Raw genomic sequence first — 9105 nt, 5'->3', positions numbered from 1 at the left:
CTCCTTTGTTGAGGAAGAAGGTTTGTCACCTAAACAAAAAAAAGAGAAGGATTAATCAATATTAAGAAAAAAATGATAAAAAACACGAGGTAGGAAAGCATAGCCGGGAATCGAACCGAGTACATCTGCATTGTGAAGCGATATCTTATCCACATGACCACTGTGATTCACTGTTATTAACTTTTTTGGTTCAAGATGTTAACACTTTCTGATGTTAATGACTTTAGAAAATATGCTGATAAACTACTTGTACTTCTTTGTTGAGGAGGAGGAGGGGGTGTCCCCTAAAAAAAAAAGAGATGGAAAAAAAAACGCGAGGTAGAAAGGCGTAGCCGGGCATTGAACCGAGTACTTCTGCATTGTGAAGCGATGTCTTATCCACATGACCACTGTGATTCGAAGTTATTAACTTTTTCGGTTCAAGTTGTTAACACTTTCTGATGTTAATGACTTTAAAAATTACCCTTTGTTGAGGAGGAGGAGGGGGTGTCCCCTAAAAAAAAAATGGAGAAAAAAAACGCGAGGTAGAAAGGCGTAGCCGGGAATCGAACCGAGTACTTCTGCATTGTGAAGCGATGTCTTATCCACATGACCACTGTGTTTCACTGTTACTAACTTGTTCGGTTCAAGTTGTTAACACTTTCTGATGTTAATGACTTTAAAAATTACCCTTTGTTGAGGAGGAGGAGTGGGTGTCCCCTAAAAAAAAAATGGAGAAAAAAAACGCGAGGTAGAAAGGCGTAGCCGGGAATCGAACCGAGTACTTCTGCATTGTGAAGCGATGTCTTATCCACATGACCACTGTGTTTCACTGTTATTAACTTGTTCGGTTCAAGTTGTTTACACTTTCTGATGTTAATGACTTTAAAAAATGAGATGATAAACTCATTTTACTCCTTTGTTGAGGAAGAAGGGGTGTCCCCTAAACAAAAAAAAGAGAAGGACGAATCAATATGAAGAAGAAAAAAAATGATTTAAAAAAAACGAGGTAGAAAGGCATAGCCGGGAATCGAACCGAGTATATCTGCATTGTGAAGCAATGTCATATCAACATGACCACTGTGCTTCACTGTTATTAACTTGTTCGGTTCAAGATGTTAACACTTTCTGATGTTAGTGACTTTAAAAAATATGCTGATAAACTACTTGTACTTCTTTGTTGAGGAGGAGGAGGGGGTGTCCCCTAAAAAAAAAAGAGATGGAAAAAAAAACGCGAGGTAGAAAGGCGTAGCCGGGAATCAAACCAAGTACATCTGCATTGTGAAGCGATGTCTTATCCACATGACCACTGTAATTCACTGTTATTAACTTTTTCGGTTCAAGATGTTAACACTTTCTGATGTTAATGACTTTAGAAAATATGCTGATAAACTACTTGTACTTCTTTGTTGAGGAGGAGGAGGGGGTGTCCCCTAAAAAAAATAGAGATGGAAAAAAAAACGCGAGGTAGAAAGGCGTAGCCGGGAATTGAACCGAGTACTTCTGCATTGTGAAGCGATGTCTTATCCACATGACCACTGTGATTCACTGTTATTAACTTTTTCGGTTCAAGTTGTTAACACTTTCCGATGTTAATCACTTTAAAAATTACCCCTTGTTGAGGAGGAGGAGGGGGTGTCCCCTAAAAAAAAAATGGAGAAAAAAAACGCGAGGTAGAAAGGCGTAGCCGGGAATCGAACCGAGTACTTCTGCATTGTGAAGCGATGTCTTATCCACATGACCACTGTGTTTCACTGTTATTAACTTGTTCGGTTCAAGTTGTTTACACTTTCTGATGTTAATGACTTTAAAAAATATGCTGATAAACTACTTGTACTTCTTTGTTGAGGAGGAAGAGGGGGTGTCCCCTAAAAAAAAAAAGAGATGGAAAAAAAAAACGCGAGGTAGAAAGGCGTAGCCGGGAATCGAACCGAGTACATCTGCATTGTGAAGCGATGTCTTATCCACATGACCACTGTGATTCACTGTTATTAACTTTTTCGGTTCAAGTTGTTAACATTTTCTGATGTTAATGACTTTAAAAATTACCCTTTGTTGAGGAGGAGGAGGGGGTGTCCCCTAAAAAAAAATGGGAAAAAAAAACGCGAGGTAGAAAGGCGTAGCCGGGAATCGAACCGAGTACTTCTGCATTGTGAAGCGATGTCTTATCCACATGACCACTGTGTTTCACTGTTATTAGGTTGTTCGGTTCAAGTTGTTTACACTTTCTGATGTTAATGACTTTAAAAAATGAGATGATAAACTCATTTTACTCCTTTGTTGAGGAAGAAGGGGTGTCCCCTAAACAAAAAAAAGAGAAGGACAAATCAATATGAAGAAGAAAAAAATGATTTAAAAAAAAATGAGGTAGAAAGGCATAGCCGGGAATCGAACCGAGTATATATGCATTGTGAAGCAATGTCATATCCACATGACTACTGCGCTTCACTGTTATTAACTTGTTCGGTTCAAGATGTTAACACTTTCTGATGTTAATGACTTTAAAAAATATGCTGATAAACTATTTGTACTTCTTTGTTGAGGAGGACGGGGTGTCCCCTAAACAAAAAAATGAGAGATGAAAAAAAAAACGCAAGGTAGAAAGGCGTAGCCGGGAATCGAACCGAGTACATCTGCATTGTGAAGCAATGTCTTATCCACATGACCACTGTGCTTCACTGTTATTAACTTGTTTGGTTCAAGTTCTTTACACTTTCTTATGTTAATGACTTTAAAAAATGATCTGATAAACTAATTTTACTCCTTTCTTGAGGAAGAAGGTTTGTCACCTACACAAAAAAAAAGAGAAGGATTAATCAATATTAAGAAAAAAATGATAAAAAAAAACAAGGTAGGAAAGCATAGCCGGGAATCGAACCGAGTACATCTGCATTGTGAAGCGATATCTTATCCACATGACCACTGTGATTCACTGTTATTAACTTTTTCGGTTCAAGATGTTAACACTTTCTGATGTTAATGACTTTAGAAAATATGCTGATAAACTACTTGTACTTCTTTGTTGAGGAGGAGGAGGGGGTGTCCCCTAAAAAAAAAAAGAGATGGAAAAAAAAACGCGAGGTAGAAAGGCGTAGCCTGGAATTGAACCGAGTACTTCTGCATTGTGAAGCGATGTCTTATCCACATGACCACTGTGTTTCACTGTTATTAACTTGTTCGGTTCAAGTTGTTTACACTTTCTGATGTTAATGACTTTAAAAAATGAGATGATAAACTCATTTTACTCCTTTGTTGAGGAAGAAGGGGTGTCCCCTAAACAAAAAAAAGAGAAGGACAAATCAATATGAAGAAGAAAAAAATGATTTAAAAAAAATGAGGTAAAAAGTCATAGCAGGGAATCGAGCCGAGTACATCTGCATTGTGAAGCGATATCTTATCCACATGACCAGTGTGCTTCACTGTTATTAACTTGTTCGGTTCAAGATGTTAACACTTTCTGATGTTAATGTTTTTAAAATTACGCTGATAAACTACTTGTACTCCTTTGTTGAGGAGAAGGGGGTGTCCCCTAAACAAAAAAATGAGAGATGAAAAAAAAAACGCGAGGTAGAAAGGCGTAGCCGTTAATCGAACCAACTACATCTGCATTGTGAAGCGATGTCTTATCCACATGACCACTGTGCTTCACTGTTATTAACTTTTTCGGATCAAGATGTTAACACATTCTGATGTAATGACTTTAAAAAATATGCTGATAAACTAATTTTACTCCATTGTTGAGGAAGAAGGGGTGTCCCCTAAACAAAAAAAAGAGAAGGACAAATCAATATGAAGAAGAAAAAAAATGATTTTAAAAAAAATGAGGTAGAAAGGCATAGCCGGGAATCGAACCGAGTACATCTGCATTGTGAAGCGATATCTTATCCACATGACCACTTTGATTCACTGTTATTAACTTTTTCGGTTCAAGATGTCAACACTTTTTGATGTTAATGACTTTAAAAATTACCCTTTTGTTGAGGAGAAGGGGGTGTCCCCTATACAAAAAAAAGAGATGAAAAAAAACGCATAGCCAGGAATCGAACCGAGTACATCTGCATTGTGAAGCGATGTCTTATCCACATGACCACTGTGCTTCACTGTTATTAACTTGTTCGGTTCAAGATGTTAACACTTTCTGATGTTAATGACTCCAAAAAATATGCTGATAAACTACTTGTACTCCTTTGTTGAGGAGGAGGGGGTGTCCCCTAACCAAAAAAAAGAGATGAAAAAAAAAACGCGAGGTAGAAAGGCGTAGCCGGGAATCGATTCGAGTACATCTGCATTGTGAAGCGATGTCTAGAGTATATAAAAGGGGGTGGGAGTTAATACATTCGTTGCTAATTTCCCATTTACTTCAAATGTGCTGAAACTCACATGAAATGTAGATTATTATATACCTCATCGAATACGGGGTGCAACAATTCTAGCAGCCGACATTAAAAAGGTCTTATTTGAGCGCATACCAACCAATGTCTAGAACAAACCTAAACGTTTGGCGCATATAACGTCTTGAGTATATAGAAGAGGGTGGGGGTTAATACATTCATTACTGATTTCCCATTTGCTTTAAATGTGCTGAAACTCACTTGAAATGTAGATTATTATGTACCTCATCGAATACGGGGTTTAAAAAATTCTAACAGCCGACATTAAAAATGTCGAATTTGAGCTCATATCAACCAATGTCCAGAACAAACCCAAACGTATAGCGCATAACATGTAGAGTATATCGGTGATGGGGAGTTCGGCCTTTAATACATTCGCCACTACGTCCCACTTGCCTTAATTGTGCTGAAAATCACACGAAATGTAGATTATTATATACCTCATGGAATACGGGGTGCAAAAATTCTAGCAGCCGACATTAAAAAGGTCTTATTTGAGCGCATATCGATCAATGTCCAGAACAAACCTAAACGTTTGGCGCTGATAACGTCTAGAGTATATAAAAAGGGGTGGGGGTTAATACATTCGTTGCTAATTTCCCATTTACTTCAAATGTGCTGAAACTCACATGAAATGTAGATTATTATATACCTCATTGAATACGGGGTGCAAAAATTCTACAGCCGACATTAAAAAGGTCTTATTTGAGCGCATATACCAGGTTCACTTCTTGTTGTTAAAATAACATACGTTTTTTTGTTTCAAGATTTAAACAAAAATATGGACTAGCTGGGTATCTAACCCGATACCTTCCAATTACTAGGCGGTCGCCTATCCACAAGATCACTTTGCCTCACTGCGATTACCTGGTTCGCTTTTAGTTGTTAACACTTTCCGATGCTGATTTAATGATTGTTTAGAAACAGGTGCATTCAAACTAACATGCCATTGAAAGTAACATTCCGTTGAAGCTTACTTAGAAATGCAGTGCAGCTGTAATTAGGCACTGCTCATTGTTATTCATATTAAAGATGCAGGCTATTCGATTCAGTTTTTGAAATAGCTCGCATCGGCTATATTTGAATATTTACGTAACAAAGTACTCAGCTCTTTCTAACATGGCATCAATTAATGAATTGAAGAAAAGAACGGACACTCCCTTCATCGAGTTAATACTTTCGTCATTGCGAGGATTTCCAAAGACTGAGGTAGAAATAGCATTTCTGACATTGCAACAATGACCGCATTATTTTGATGTCGTAATGGTATCGAAATATAAGAAAGGAAAACAACTTCAGTTCAAGACAGTTCAAAATAATGCTGGGAAATGGAAATTAAAATGATACCGTTTTAAAAACCAGTTAGATATGGTTTTTGGACAAGAAGCATGAGATAATTCATTGCTCGGCAATCTGGACTGTATTTGAAACAGAGCATCCAATATTCCTGATATTTAATAGTGTACTGTCAATGAAAAAATATAACTAAAAAAATAATAATAATGGACCTCTTTACCCAAGGCTGTGTGTCTTTGTCGAGCACAAAATGATTCTGCTCGGGTATGCAGCCATATTGGGCTATGAGAAGTAAAACCTTGCCCATCATTGAATTCATGTTGTAAAGTTGTTTACAGACTGGAAAAGGATAGCATGGGAGTGTACAGAGTGAATAAAAGGAAGAAAGTAGTACTGAAAATGTAAAAAACTTGTTTAACCTGGCAATAAGGGACTCTTGAATGTAGTTTAAAAAATGGACATGGCTTTGGGGCTAACGCTACCGGCCACCGGCTACGCTGACGACCGCCAGCTAGCTGACGACCTCCAAGAACCCCCCCCCCCAAAAAAAAAGACCCCCCAAAGGGGCTCCCTAACAGTTTTTTCCTACACTCAGCTGCTCCCCCCTCACCATAGGCCCTTTTTCAAGTTTTTTTGAGGAATCCATTGACATATTGTGCATTGGAACCCTTTCCCATACATCAACAATCACCAACACCAAAAATAATTATTTTATCACACCAAAATTGGAAAAATGATTAACTTTTAATACCTGGCTTTTGGGCTTTAAAACAAAATACACTAGGTGGGGATCGAACCCGATACCTTCCACTTACTAGGCGGTTGCTTATCCACGAGACCACTTTGCCTCACTGCGTTTACCTGGTTCACTTTTAGTTGTTAACCCTGTGCTTTTAGTTGTTAACACTTTCAGCTAGCTGACAAAAGGCAGACGCGGATCCAGGGGACCGGGAGGGCCTTGCCCCCCCCCCCCCCGCAAAAAAAAAAGAGAGAGAGAGAAGGAAAAGAAGGGAAAGGGAAAGAGGAGAGAAAGGGAAAGAAAGAAGAGGAAGAGGAAGAAGAAGGGAAAAAGGGGGGAAGAAGCAGATCAAGGGCCGAAAGGGTCTTGGATCCCAGCTGTCACCCCCCCCCCCCCCCCCATTACAATATAAGAGAGAATGATGAAAAGGGAAAGGAAAAGGAAAAGAAGAGATAAAGGGAGGGAAAAAAGGAAGAAGAAAAGAAAAGAAGCGGGATATCAGTTGCAATTTTGCCGCCAACAAGTTGTAGTTCAGAGGGGCCAAAAGGCCCTAGACCCCACGCCAATTAACGCTACGCTCTGCCTTATCGTAAATACCACTCCCCCAACCTACTTAGAGAAACGTTCAGCGAGGCCTGCATGAAAAGTGGGTGGTGCGGTTTTTTTTTTTTTCTACCCCCCCCCCCCCCAAACGTTTTTGCTCATTTCGCCACTGCCGGTGTCAAAATTACGTACCAATATTTGGCTAGCATAATTTCAAATTTGGCCCCCCTAACAAATCCTAGATCCGCGCCTGGGGCCCCCCAAAGGGGCTCCCTAACAGTTTTTTCCTACACTGCTCCCCCTCACTCTAGGCCCTTTTTTTTCTTCTTTTTTTGAGGAATCCATTGACATATTGTGCTTTGGAACCCTTTCCAATACATCAACAACACCAACAATAATTATTTTATCACACCAAAATTGGAAAAAATGATTAACTTTTAATATCTGGCTTTTTGGAATTAATATAAAATACACTAAAAGAAAAATTGTAACTGATCTCCCCTACCTTTCTTCTTCCTCTTTCCCCACCCCCCATCCCCTTCCCTTACTTCTCTCACCCTCTTTCATTTAAGTTTGGTGAGGGAGGCAGGGGCCTTTCGCCCCCTCCCCCCGATCCACACGATGTTGATGGGATTAATCGCAACTGATCTCTGCTTCTTTTCACCCTTTTCTTTTTTCTACCTCTTTTGTGTTCCATTTTAGCTCTCCTCTTTCCCTTTCCCTTCTTTCTCTATTTTTTTGGCGAGAAGGGGGGGTGGTGGTCTGGGGGGGGGCAGAATGAATGTCCGACACGGACATTCTGCGCGGATAAAATCGGCACCGATCGTCCGCTCTCGATCGATCTCTAATAGTCGGACGATCGGTGCGGGTTACATTCTACGCGGTCACACCGGCAATAGATTAAAGACGTCTATGAGAGAGACCAGTATGTTTTTGTGTGGCATAACGAAGAAGAGGATGTTTATGCTATTAGGCATGTGAGAGGGGGTACTGGAAACGTAGTTCACCGCCGATTGTTACGAATTTCCCCCAGTATTGCAAAACAATGACAAATCTGATGATGTTGATTCTGAGGCGGAGGAGGTAATGACCTTGAGAAGAAATGATCCAAATTCTCGAGCCTATATTGGTAAACAAAAAGTAGGGGAGACCCCTTCTGACTCAAATGTTGAGAAATTCGATGATTCGGACTCAAATGAGGTGTTGATTAGGGGGTACAGACAAGAAATTGAAGGTTGGTAATGTTGGTAATGAACAAGTAGGGGAGATTCCTCACATTGCTCCCATGCCTGTAATTTATTCGCCTCCCACCCCCGTGCTTCGGCGGAGTACGCGTAGTACACGGGGTAGGCATCGGAATCCATTTCAACTTCCACAGTCTAGCATTTGATGTTATTAATTGACATACTACATGCATTTCAAACAATATAATTAGATGATGTTTTACAATGTACTCTGTGCTTGAGATGTAAAGATTTGCTATGGTATATGTTATATCATGATTCGTAGGTATCTGGAGTAATTAAATTATGTTTGTACCACATACATTGCTGATATCAAGAGTTTAAATCAAAACTTGTAAGTTTTGATTTAAACTCTTGATATCAGAAACCAACTATGAAGTTGTATACGGAATATATTGATTTAGTTGCACAACTGCTTGTTCATTGAAGCGTTTACCATTTTTAAAGTCATGGCTTCCACAAGGTGCAGTGGTTGATTTGAATATGTGTATACAGGGGCGTACGCAGGATTTTTTCAGGGGGGGGGGGGTTTTAAAATCTGGCCCAAAATATTTTGGTCCCGAAAATTTTTGAAAATCGCGCCGGCCGAAAAGTCGCTCAGTGGGGGGGGGGGGGGGGGGGGTAAAGCGGACACTTTTTTTTTTTTTGTATCGAAATTTGAAAATTTGACATTTTGCTCCGTTGGGGGGGGGGGGGTAAGGTCATCTTTTTGAGGTCTTTTTTTTTTTTTTTAATTAAAAAAAAAAAAAAAAAAAATCCAAAAGGGGGGGGGGTTTAGGGAAATTTAGGGACACAAAAAATTACCAAAGGGGGGGTTTAACCCCCCAAACCCAAACCCCCCCCCCCCCTGTGTACGCGCCTGTGTGTATACCATTCAGGTGTAGGTCTGCAACTAGTGTAAGGCTTGGTTGTT

This window comes from Strongylocentrotus purpuratus, unplaced genomic scaffold, assembly GCF_000002235.5.
Source record: "Strongylocentrotus purpuratus isolate Spur 01 unplaced genomic scaffold, Spur_5.0 spur5_scaffold_3, whole genome shotgun sequence".
Classification (NCBI taxonomy): domain Eukaryota; kingdom Metazoa; phylum Echinodermata; class Echinoidea; order Camarodonta; family Strongylocentrotidae; genus Strongylocentrotus; species Strongylocentrotus purpuratus.
This window is presented reverse-complemented; position numbering follows the sequence as displayed.